The 13,240-nt window shown below is 37.6% G+C and overlaps 1 protein-coding gene across 1 annotated transcript in view; it reads right to left on the bottom strand.

Annotated features, from left to right (window-relative positions):
• The window catches only part of LOC149195574 (uncharacterized), a 142,598-nt gene that overhangs the window by 28,538 nt on the left and 100,820 nt on the right, over positions 1-13,240 (bottom strand). The gene's annotated exons all lie outside the window — the stretch shown is intronic.

The following is a 13,240-nucleotide window of genomic DNA, read 5'->3' as shown; positions in this document are numbered from 1 at the left end:
ATCTTGATTTCTCTCCACTTGTCTTGGGTTTTAGTGGAAGAGAAATCTAGGAGTGGAAGCCCTAGACGTTGGAGGAAAAGAGGTTGCCCTAGCTGCAGCAAAGAAGGCAGGCCCGCGAAGCGATGGAAGGCTTCTATGTGTTGACCTAAAGGATCTCAAGGAAGGCGGCCCTGAACGCTATCATAAAGGCAGCCCTAAACAATGTTCTAAGGCAGACCTAAACGATGTTCTAAGGCAGCCCTAAACATTGACCTAAACTCAACCCTAAACATTGTTCTAAGGCATCCCTAACGGTATCCTAAGGCAGCCCCAACCTACACTATCTCAAGGGTATCCTAGCCACTCTTAAGAAGATAAATGTTGTCCTAAACATACCAATGGTGCCCTAGCTGTAAGCATATGGCGCCCTAGACACAGACCTAATGCAGCTGAAAGGGAGGACTATTTTAAGGCCTAAAACAAGGCACCGAGAAGCTAAAAGGAGGTCGAGGGAAGGCTGAGTTGAAGAAGGGTTGTTTGGGGCAGCGAAAAGGTGGGTTGTAGGTGACAGCGTGGGACTGTGATTGGCCGCAGTCCTAACCACCTCAAAACAGGGACAGCATGGAGAGTTTGCGGGCTCAAACATGCCCAGGACAGCAATGCTAGTAAATGGGACAGTTGGGCTACATGGTGTTGCTAAGGCACAATGGGACAACAATGACATTGTGCAGCGTTTGTGAAAAATTCCATCTTTTGTGAAGCTGCCTGGTTGTGGAATCTCTTCAGTGAGTTGTTTGTACACATGATGGATATCACCATATCTGTGTCAACCAGGGAGGGATTCGATTGTTGAGGAATCCTATATTCTATGATTGCTCCAGTATATAGACATCAGATACTACCTTATCGGGGATATGGTACGTCAATGTGGGTCATCTTATTTATGGCAAGTGATATTTTTCTTGGACTCCTCTCATTGAGAGGTGTAGGACTGATCTAAAGATCATCTGATTCCGATAAGTATTCATGGAGTTATGAATTTATTTGTGTTATAAGACAATTCGTCAAGGTCGTCCAGCAACCAAATAAACCCCACATGTGCTCAAAATTTTAGTATAAAAGGAGATGACTTGAGAGTCATTTCACACACACTTCTATCTTGATTTCTCTCCACTTGTCTTGGGTTTTAGTGGAAGCCCTAGACGTTGGAGGAAAAGAGGTTGTCCTAAACACAGCAAAGAAGGCAAACCAGCGAAGCGATGGAAGGGTTCTATGCGTTGACCTAAAGGAGCTTAAGGAAGGAAGCCCTAAACATTGTCATAAAGGCAGCCCTAAACGCCCTAAACATTGTCCTAAAGGCAACCCTAAACGATGTTCTAATGCAACCCTAATGCTAACCTAAGGTAGCACCAACCTATGCTATCTCAAGGGTATCCTAGCCGCTATTAAGATGAAGATAGATGTTGTCCTAAACATACCAATGGTGCCCTAGACACAGGCCTAATGTGATTGAAAGGGAGGATTGTTTTTAAGGCCTAAAACAAGGCACTGAGCAGCTGAAAGGAGGCCGAGGGAAGGCTGAGTTGAAGAAGGGTTGTTTGGGGCAGCGAAAAGGTGGTCTGTAGGTGACAGCGTGGGACTATGGTAGACCGCAATCCTAACCACCTCAAAACAGGGATAGCATGGAGAGTTTGAGGGCCCAAACATGCCCAGGACAACAATGCTAGTAAATGGGACAGCTAGGCTACCTGGTGCTGCTAAGGCATAATGGGACAGTAATGACATTGTGCAGCAGTGGCACAATGGGACAAAAAGCATGGACAACATGGCAAGCATGGTGCAGCATGACAAGCATGGACAACATGGATAGCAGTGGCAAGCATGGTGCTGCAAGCACATGAGACATGTTGTATGACAACATGGTTCAACAATGACACATATGATGTGTACAGCATGGTCATGACATCTAGCATTATGATGATGGGTGCAGCACGGTGAGGTGCAACATGATGACGAGATGTAGCACAATGATAGGTGAAGGAGTCACCTTGGAGAATCAGTTGAAGTAGCATGTCTTCAACTGATCTCACGTATCATCTTCTTAGAGCATCTATGCTCTTATCTAGATAAGTCAAAGTGTTGACTTCTGTTGTAAACGTACTATCGCTCTCTCTCTCTGCTGAACTATTGAAAAACATATAAGAAGAATTGATCAAGGGTTTCCCCACATTGGGGTTTGTCCTTGGCTAGAGCCACATCTTGTGTCCTCTTGTCTTGGCTTGTCTTCTGCGATTTATGTTTATGTTCTATCTGCAGTTTATTTTAACGCTGATGTGATTGCTAATCTGGAAAAGATATTGAGCTAACTGTGAAAATTGAAATAAATTGCTCTAAGCATAGAACATACCTAAAATTAACAAAAACCTAGGAAATGCTTCTCTTCTTTAAAATCTGCTTTACAAAGAGACTTCCAAGACCCAAACACCAAAACCAACTAGCCCTCCTAGACCCAAGTCAGCCCCCAGTAAGATTTGGTTCAGAACAGTGTCAAAACTTCGATATTGCAACACAACTACTGCAACTTTGACCCTAGCTATAGAATTTCGACCCTAAAACTACGACCCCCTGCAACTTCTTCAAGATTTCAGCTTCTTGTCGTTAGCAGCTTCACAAACCCTAGCGAGGCAGAGAAAGATAATCCTTGCCCAACTTCGACTTTTGTGCCCCTTCTTCATCCCCCAACTACTCTTCTTCACCTTCGCTATTGCAAATTAAACTACTTTCAATGTGCGTGTCCAAATGAGGTTGAAACTTGAACTCCTTTGTAATTATAGCCTTTCTCAAGGGTCGAATACCCCTCCTTTAGGCCAACTTGATCTTTCTCTTGGGCCGACTTGACCTTGGGCTTATCCATGGATTTTACATAATAAAATAAATATTTTCCTTCATTACAATGAGTCCAAATAGGACTATGACACATGACCAATATTATTCTTTATGCTAGAAAGACCTAGAAAACCTAAAAACATGAAGAACATGCTTTTGACTCAAACTTGAGTATGAAACCCACACTCCAAAATAAAATATAATTTCCTTCTTTCATTTTTCTTTCTTTATAAAGAATATACAATGTCATGATTACAATTACATTATAATGAAGACTGGACCTAGTTACCATTTTCTACAGATTGGAATCCTCCACAAGGTTGGAGCCTTGTGGAAAACCAGGTCAGAGCCTGAATTGTTTCAGAGGATTCGAGTCGTCAAGAAGATCAAGTTGCAGGTTCGTGTCATACAGGTTGGAGCTTGGTTTGAAATTGAAGAATGGTGTCTTCATCTAGGGTTGAAGCCCTGAAGTAAGTGTGATTGTACAAATGATTGTTGTAAAAGAGGATTGGATTCCTCGTTATTCTTATTAATAAAACTATTCTTTTGTTGTACATTTTGCGTTTTGGTTTTACTAAGTGATCTTAATTAGCATTAAAGAACAATTGTAAAAGAAATATTGATTCACCCCCGTCTCAGTATTTCCAACACATGAATATAGATGTTTTTCTTTAAAATCTGAATATTTTATGTGTTTTTGGTTAACCAGATTTTTGTTTCAATTGTTTTATCAGTTTTAGTCTTGTTTTGACCAGTTCTTGATTCAGGGGGTCTACCGGTTTGATGACCAGTCTGATTTTGATAACATAGCCAATGGTTATGAGTAGCTAGCTATTCTTGGTGGATAATGGATGGGTGTTAATAAAAAAAATTCCTTGGTGAAATGTTGATGTGTAGCCCATACATTAGGCATTAAGATATGTATATATTGTGCATTATACTTCTAATGGCATGTGATAAGTCCTCATTTAGTTAAGCGTTTATATTAGATGACTCCCCTAGAATCAGTGATTATGCCTTTTGCTACTATAGATGACCCCGATGATTATTGTGTATTATATGATTATGGGATGGGAAACTTGACCATAATGATTGCTCAAGTCCTAGCCAATGATTTTGAGTAGTTGTGATGGATGGTTATTCCTTATTGACAAGTTTTCATCGGTGAATTATTGATGTGTAGCCCCCACATTGAGCATTAAGATATGTATATATTGTGCATTATAATTTTGATGGCTTGTAATAAGTCCCCTTCATTTAGCTAAGCATTTATATTATGTGACTCCCCTAGTGTAGGGTTGATGCCCCTTGTCTTGATACCCTTTTGGTTAGCCATTGTGTTCCTTTTGATGATAGTTAGTGTTGCCTGCTCAAATGTACCTAGCAAGGAACGAAGACCCCATTGCCCTATGGACAAGGCACCTATAAAAAAATTTCAATTTCAAAAGTCCAACATAGAAATTTTCTCCCTTTCTCTCTCTCTTCTTTTTTCTTCTTATATCTTCTCTCTCTATGCAAATTCCATAACCCCATGGGGAAATTGTAAACAATGTCACTAGCATGGTGAATCTATGTAACAGACTTAGACCCTTGGGACCTTCCGACCTAGTTAGTAAGAACGTCATTCTAGAGTATTTTTTTTTACTTAATTATTTTCGCATTTTAACGATAAATAATTAATTGAATTTTTTCACTCCCATCCTCTAAAGTTGGAGTAGAATTAATAATTGGGTCTTCAGTGTGTTTTCTAAGTTTAAGGTCAATGTATATTACCATGCTAGACATTATTCATAGTTTCATGGAATCGCATTAGGTTTTTCTAGGAATTTTTAATAATTAAAAATTTCCCGCAAAAACGGGATTTTTTAATTAAATTTTATCTAACAAATAAAAAAAGTGGTACTAGGAAGACTCATATGGCATGTGGGTACTTGATTTTCATGCTCAGAGCACCAACATTACCCTGCTACCCACTTTGGGGCGGAAATATTAACTTTTCCTCATGAAAAAACACTTTTACTCAGAAAAATGAGAAAAAGACAAGAAAAATCAATAATTAGTACATTGGGAACATGTTATTAATCAACTAAGTGTCACAATCACTTGAAGTGAAGTGACTAAGCAATAAGGTTGAGTTAAGCCACAATTGGAGGTCGAATTAAAGGCCAATTCAAAAACTTGAGTGAGCTATCATCAAGCATTAGTTAGCTGCTAGTTTAGAGGGCCGAGTTGGCATTACAAGTTGGGGACTCAATTGGGTTCATTAAGTTTATTAAGTAAGATGCCAAGTGAATGTTAGTTTATTAAACACTTCCTCCTCACTCCCCCTTCGCTTGATGACTCACTCCCTCTCCAAACTCACAACCACACATGGTAGCCTACGCATTCTCCTCTAGGTGCTAAGTTGCCCTCTCTTGAGTTGTATGCATGCACACTTGGGCAATTCAAATTTCTCCTTGGGATCTTCACCTCCACTTGGAGAAATCATCCTCCTTCATTAGGATTGTCATTTCTTAGGATCCTCTCCCTCCTTTATTAAAGTTTGAAGATCTCTCCTCTCTTGAAGCTAAGATTGAAGCTTGAGAGCTTGGAGAAGTGTTGCTAGTTTGTAATCATTCCATCATTTATCAATAAAGAAAAGGCCTTGGAGGCTATTGATGTGGTGAATTGGGGGTTTTCTTGGAGCTTATTGAAGTAACCTTGTTGATTGTTTCAATTTCATTTTTTTGAGTTTGTAGTTTAGGCCTTAATAGGGGCATTGTTGCCCAAAGGAGATGACTAGCAAGTATTTGTTATCCTCTTGTTAGTTTGCATTCTAGAATTGAATATCACATGTTTACACTTTTCATTATGCAAGCTACACCAATGTTTACTAACATTTTGGCAAGACCATGAGTGTTTCACAAGTTCCTCTAGCTTAGAGTTGGGGACCATCCATCTTCTTGCACCAAAGAAGCATTACTCCCACTTGGCATCAAGTGCCTTGAGAAGGCCCCTAACTGTATTTTCATTACTCATTTGGAGTTCTAAAATTTCTTCCAACAAATTATTGGTTCTATTTATAACTATGTTGCTAGGAAATGTGGGTTCGGGGACGGGGACGGGTACGTCATTTTTTGAAACAGGGTGTGCGGGTTCGTCGGGGGTATATTATAATTTACATATATAATATATAAATATTATATTTTATAAATTATAATATATATGAATTTGTATATTTTTCAACTTTAAACAAGAAAACTAAAATATTTATGATTTAAAGTTTATATATTTAAACATGCACATCATTGAACATTCAACATTCACAATGAAATTTCAAAATTTCTAGTTTGATATCAATTGCAAACTGGAATTTACATATTAATAAGAATCATGATATATGTCCATTGTCATACTACATTCAAAATTTGCCTTAAGGCATCTCCAAACAAGAACTAGGAAATTTTAAAATACTAAAATAAAAATAGCTAATAGTGAACAATGGCTTCCTCAAGCTACGTCATCAACATCACTCAAATCTTCAGTTAGCATGCTCTGCAGGTAGGAATCACTCTCATCGTGAGGCTCCTGCTCATCCATAGCAACTGGAGGTAGCTCAATAAGGCCATCAAGTTGTATCTCCTTGTCCACACACATAGCATCATCTATGTATTGGTCCCATCTATTGAAAGGACCCTCCTTATACCCAGGGTCTTTTCGAGATATGAGACGACGTGTGCTATAAAATTTACACTAAGTTCTCTGCCTTCTTTGAGCCCAGCCTATTTCTCTTTACTGAATGGATAAAGACATAAGTACTCCAAGTCCTCCCGCAAGATGAAAAACTAGCTACCTAGAATATTAGGGGAAGCTCATTAAATTAATTAAAATTTTAAAAATAAAAGCTAAAATGAACCCCAAAGAACCCTAAAGAACCTGATTTTGGGGTTCCAAGTACCCATCATCAGGGTTCTTCGTACTTGTCAAGACAAAAGAACCCAATTTTTTTTAATGGAGAACCTGGTTCTTCATTGAAGAACCCGGTTCTTATGGGTTCTTCTCAGAAGAACCGTACCCGAATCCGATACTTGGGGACAAGAACCTGAGACGGGTTCGAGAACCCCACCCTCAGGTTCGCGAACTTGTGCAACATAGATTTATAAGCATTTCATTGACATATCTAGCATTCAAGAGCCTAAATAGGTTGTTGTCCTAACAGCAGTCAAATTAGCTAGGAAAAGGCCAAGTATCTTTGGTTTTCCTTAGCTAAATAGTGTAGAAATTCATAGTCCTATTTCTAGTATTTCACTTGATGATTTTGAGTTTAAATACTAACATATTTTGAATGTACCGAAGGCATTTTGGGCACTTCTTGTATTAATTTGTCTGTTGGTTTTTAGCAGGCCTGTGATTTTACCAAGGGAGGTGTTGCCAAAGTTTGGTCAACTTGAAGGATTGAAGCACCCGGAAGCAACCTCATATTGAAACCTTTGTAAAACCATCATTTTTGCCACCATTGTAACTTCACAAAAGCATTTTACTCTCTTTGTTAATAAGGGACTCCATCACCTCATCAAAAGTATTGCAATCACTTGAGAGCTAGGAGAGTCTCCTAGGCCTCCTCCGATACCCAGTGGGGATCTCGTGTTGTGTCTCTTTCTTTCATGGTTTGTTTTCATTTGGGATTAAAATTAACCATTAGGTTAGTTTAATCACGTAACATTAGATTAGTCTAATTTCATTTCATTAGATTATTTTAATTTCACTAGTCTAATTTCATTTCATTAGATTAGTGTTTAATTTCATTTCATTAAAATAGTTTTATTTCATAGATTAGATTTCATTTTATGTTATTAATTTAGATTTTGATTCACCAGGCTCTCTTATGCTCTTCATAATTGCAGGCCTAGCCTAATCCTTGCATGGAACCCGAAAAGTGCTCGTTGTTTAATTTAGTTTAATAGGGAAAACCAATTCTACTCACCTTATTGTGAGATTGGGGGAAGTTGGTAAACGTTGACTTGTGAAATATGGCTAGGAGCTAGATTCCCCTAGTGTTGGATCTCCTTGCAACAGGCTGACTTGTGAAATCAGGGGAGTCATTGAAGCTAGCTTCCTCTTGTTGGATCTCCTTACAGCTTTCCTTAGCCCAATGAGAATAAGGGTAGACAAGGAAACACACCTTAGTTAGATTTACTTTATTGCAATCACACATCTCACATTCCACACTCATACGGATCACCACAAATTCGTAAATCTAATTAATCTAAATCCAAGTGAAATACAGTTTAACTAAAATGTAGCAAGAACATTCCACAACATTTTATAGCATTCAGTACTCGATTATTTTTCATTGCACATTTACTTTTGGTACTTTCATTTCTAAGTATAAGCATTTTAATTTCAAGCATAATCTCTCACTTTGAGCATTTACTTTCCACAAGTACTCTATATTTGGCACTGGTATCCATTTGCTATATCATTTTCTTTTCATTCATTTGGTTATTATCGTTACATCTCTTGCTTATGGATGGTTATATGTGCTTATGAGTATTTCATTTACTTGTGAAGTTACTTACATACTTTAAATCAGTGTTGATAATATCGCCGAAATATCGGCGATATTCGGAAATATCGCGATATTTTCGGCGAGCCGAAATATCGCCGACAAAATATCGCGATATTTTCGGCGATATTTTATATCGCGATATTTCCGAAATATCGCCGATATTTCTGAAAATATCGCGCGATGATCGAAAATATCGCCCGGTGACTGTAAAAAATTTCCGCATAAAAATCCGATTTTGGTTTTTTTTTCATATCATTTTCATTTTTGATTGCTGGAGAAGGAAGGGGAGAGCTATGTGGTTGCTGCCAAGGAGGGTTTGAGCGTTCTAGGCCCTAGTATTGATATGCTATTCATGGTAATGTTAAATTCTTAAAGTAAAAGTGACATTCTCCTTAATCTTCATTTTCATCATTTTACTTAAATTTTTAACATTACCATGAAATGACTCAGGATGTTTGAGAGTGGTTCCGGCCTCATTGGATTTCATATGGAGAAAGTAGAATTTTAGATTTCATTCAAAATGCAGCAGACTTATCAGTTTTTTAGGATTTCAGGATTGGGAGATTGTAATGTTTCCAGGTGACACCACTTGCCCAGGCTACCCCTGCCACCAGTAGAGGACGTGGTCTACCTCCTATAGCTCCTACTTCTAGTTCTTTAGCTTCTAGAGCATAGCAAACTCCACTGCCAACTCTACCAGCACCAGCATCTACATCTAGAGGGAAAGGGAAAGTTGTCGCATTTTCTCGCAAGAGGGGCAGAGGAAATCAATAGGATTAGACTTAGTTATTTTCTTATGTGCTTGTAAGTTGTACATGAACAATGAACATTGAATATTCAAGAATCAAGACCGAGCATATCACATTCTAATTTCTAAATAGTAAATTTTGATTCTATTTATTTTTTTAAAGTGAACTATGAACTTTGAGAAGTAATTATATTTTAATTTGATTAGATAAGCTGCAACCTGCAATTTAATATGGATAAAAAACTATATTTCGGTATATATATATATATATATATATATATATATATAAAAACGTGTCCGCCGTGTCTTGTTTCCAGGTCGTTGCGTTTCATATTGAATACTCGTATTTACGTGTCCTTCGTGTCTCGTGTCCTCGTGTCATGTGACTTAGCTTAGACAATATTGATGTATTGTCTCCGTGGAGGGTGGAGTTTGAGGAGCCCCTCTTGGAGGAGTCACCTTCATGGTTAGAGCCAGTGGCAGATGATCCATTGGAGCAGGGGCAGCAAGAGGACTCGGAGTCAGAGGAGCAGGAGGAGGAGGAGGACACTGCGGGAGCATCAGCATCAACACCATCTGCTATAGATATAGGAGAGCATAGCCCCATACCTAGCACTCATTATTTGACATTAGGTGCAGAGGCAGGGTCAGGGCCTCCTACTACTAGGGGCAAGCTGGCAAACAACCCATCATGTTTTCCCGTAAAAGGGGGAGAGGGCAGTGATTTCAGATAGATAGCTGCTAGTTTTATTTGTTATGCTACATATAACTCATGATGATGAGATACTTTTATATATGTGATGTTATTTTGTATTGGTTCTCCACATTTGAGTCCTTGAATGGACAATTATCAAGGATCAGCAGGAATTGGTATCGCCTTTGATGTATCATTTCTATTTCACATCATATATATCAGTGTTTTCTTCATATTTATGTGCCAATGTGTTTATTTCATGTTGTTATTGCTTTATATGTTTAAAAATCTGAAAAAAAATGAATATATTATGCATTTTTATGCTTGCCGATATTTGCCGATATTTTCGCCGATATTGCCGATAAGATATTTTTTGGACCCTCGCCGATATTTTCCCGATACCGATATTATCAACACTGCTTTAAATTGATAAGTTGTAATTTATTTGTTGATGTCTTATTTTGTAATTCATTACCTCCTATATACTTCTTGATTAACTTAGCTTAATCAAGCTTTAATTTTCATTTCTCATAGGGACTAACCCCAATGGCTTCAGTAGGAGTTAGTCTAGATGGAGGAGTTGAGAATTGAGTGTCAGTTGTTCAACCCGAGACTTACCCCCAAGGCTACACCAAATGGATTAAATATTTTCTCCACGTTAACCCAGATGTGGATTAGGTGGCAACGGTTAGGAGATAGGGTTTTGGTCTCCTCATCCCCTAGAAGGCTTCATTGTTTGATATTTACTTGCAATTGGACATGTGTGACTTGATAATTGTACCTCTGATGGCTTATGATGAGTAATCCTTAATCGATATTGTTGTTAAGAATTTAAATTACTTAAGGCATGTCGAAAATTGGTAGCTCAAGGATGAATTTCCTTGAATAAAATTTCATTTCTAACAATTTTGGAGTGGCTTTCTAAAAATAGAGTCATGTCTAGCATCTCAAGTATGACATTCCAAAAATAGTAAATCACCTTGTATCAATTGGTAATCAAGTATAGTTAATAGGTCAATTTTGATTTAATTATCACTATTATCATTATTATTATGACACTATGATATTATTATCAAAAAGAAATTCAAGTTTCATACATGATACTTCACACCCCTCTCTCCTTAATGTCTCACATGACTCTACATTACACTCTCTCTTACTCTCTCATTAAAGACTTGGCATTTTCCTCTTACGCACTTTTTGAAGGCATGTCATAAAAGATTTCTCTTACACACTCTTTAAAGCATATGTTATACTCTCTTTTATGGCATTATGCATAAGCTACAAATGCATGCGTACCACTCCTTAAATAGCATTCATTACCCTCTCTCCTTAATCGCATGAGTTACACTTCCTAAAAGGACACGAGTTACTCTAACTCATGCTCCTTTATGGCATGAATTTGTTTCTCCTCCTATATATATGTGTCTCATATCTTCTCTCCTTACGACTTGTACATTGTGAAAAAAGGATTTGAAATTGAGAAAGAGAGTTCGAGAGACTTGAAGAAGATTGTGAGGAAGACAGACTTGGAGAATAAGAACATAACTTGAAGGTTGATTCAGTGTTTGCATCAGTTCTTGCTATCAGTAATCTTCATGCTACAACTGATTCAAATTTGGGTGAACTTACTCATTCTCTGGATCTCTCATTGTACTTTGTAACTCTGCTGAACAATTGATACCTAATAGAAGAATAATCTGGTTAGGTTTTGCCCTGGTCATTGGACCTAAATTCTCTGTCTCATTCTGTTCTTGGTTGTCTTCCATTGTGCATTTGGTTTATGTTCTATCTACAATTCCTTAACTAATATTGCACCATAAAGAAGTTTTGGAATGAGTGATTGTGTCCATAGAACATCAGCATTTCAACAAACAAGGCTTATGCATATAGTCAAGATGATGTCCCTTCATTATGTTGCATGATTAATTAAATGGGCCACCAAATTCTCATCCTAGCCCACCACTGGGACTCATATGCATTCTCTAGTCAGGCCCTGGCCTTCAACTCTGCAATAGGAACACTTACAATGCAACATGTGGTCATTACAACTCTGCCTGCCTAGCTTTCCCCATCTCAAAACGCACATCATATAAATAATACATTATTTATTACATATTATATCCTAGGGATCAAAACTGGGATATTACAATGCCCAAGCCCATACCTGACCTCCTTCCAACCATATAGCTGATATAAAACATATCTGTACCAAGAAAACTTCCGAACACTAATAGGCTAACTGCAATCATATTCAATTAGACAAACTGGGCTGTCAAATGGTTGGTAGCCAATGGATGAATATTTATAACATCAAAATGCAGGCTCCATCCCTAATGTAAATTATACACAGTAAGGATTGGAAGGACCTCAAATGATTTGAAATAATCATGGTCCTTCTTAAGTTAAAGGGAATTGACAGTGGTCTAAACTGCAGGATATTCTCTGCATCAAGTAACAACATTCAGATTCATCTCTACTTTTTCATGGAGATTATACCATTTTCTTCACTCCCTTGGATCCAAAGTCTTCACTCCCTCGGATCCAAAGTCTTCACTCAACCTCACTAACAAGATTAATTTGCACAGGTTGGCATCGACTCTCCATAATATTCCATGCATATCATAATAGAACGAAGATGATTTTAGCCTGGTTAGACCAGAAAAGCTTGTTTACAAATCAGAAACAGACCTCCAATGGAATTGACTTCTTAACACGGAAGACAATTCAAGCAGAATCTGTTTCATTTCATTTCCAGAGCTATAATTGGTCCCACCACATCAAGGAAATAGATGTATCTTTCCAAATAAAGAAAACATAGTAGCATGTCCTTAGGGGACTGAAACCTCTGTTTTTGACAGATCCTTCAAAAATTCATGCATTCAAAATTGATTTGAAAACATGCTTCAGACCTACAACTGTTGTTTATGCATTCAAGCCCCAAAATGTAAAATTGCAATGAAAAAGTTATACTGGACAGAAAGCTTTTTCCTTTTTCCAATTCCCTTTAGACATCAGTTTTCCCAATTAAACACAACAATGTGATCCTATATCCATCAGAATATAATTGTGACAAATTATGATTGATGATTTTTTATAATAAAAAAATAAACTATATACAAAGTCCTCTTCTGACATATCACACACTATCCATAAAAAACAGTGCTTAGTGGTAAACGTGTCACTCCTATAAGGCCGGCTCTGACAAATCATGATTATCTCCAGGAAGTATGCATTCTCTCTCCATCAAAGACATTTTTTTAACAGTAGTATATAAATATACTTTTCACACACAACAGTTCACCATATCCTCTCTCTCTCCATCTGTTGGGAGAATAAAAGAACAAAAGAGATAACGTATATTGTCTTTTATTGTCATAAGAAA

This window comes from Pinus tabuliformis, chromosome 2_2 (genome assembly GCF_031772625.1).
Source record: "Pinus tabuliformis cultivar Carrire ecotype Pingquan chromosome 2_2, CPIR1, whole genome shotgun sequence".
Lineage (NCBI taxonomy): Eukaryota > Viridiplantae > Streptophyta > Pinopsida > Pinales > Pinaceae > Pinus > Pinus tabuliformis.
Note: the sequence above shows the minus strand (reverse complement) of the source record. Positions and strands in the feature narration are given on the sequence as shown.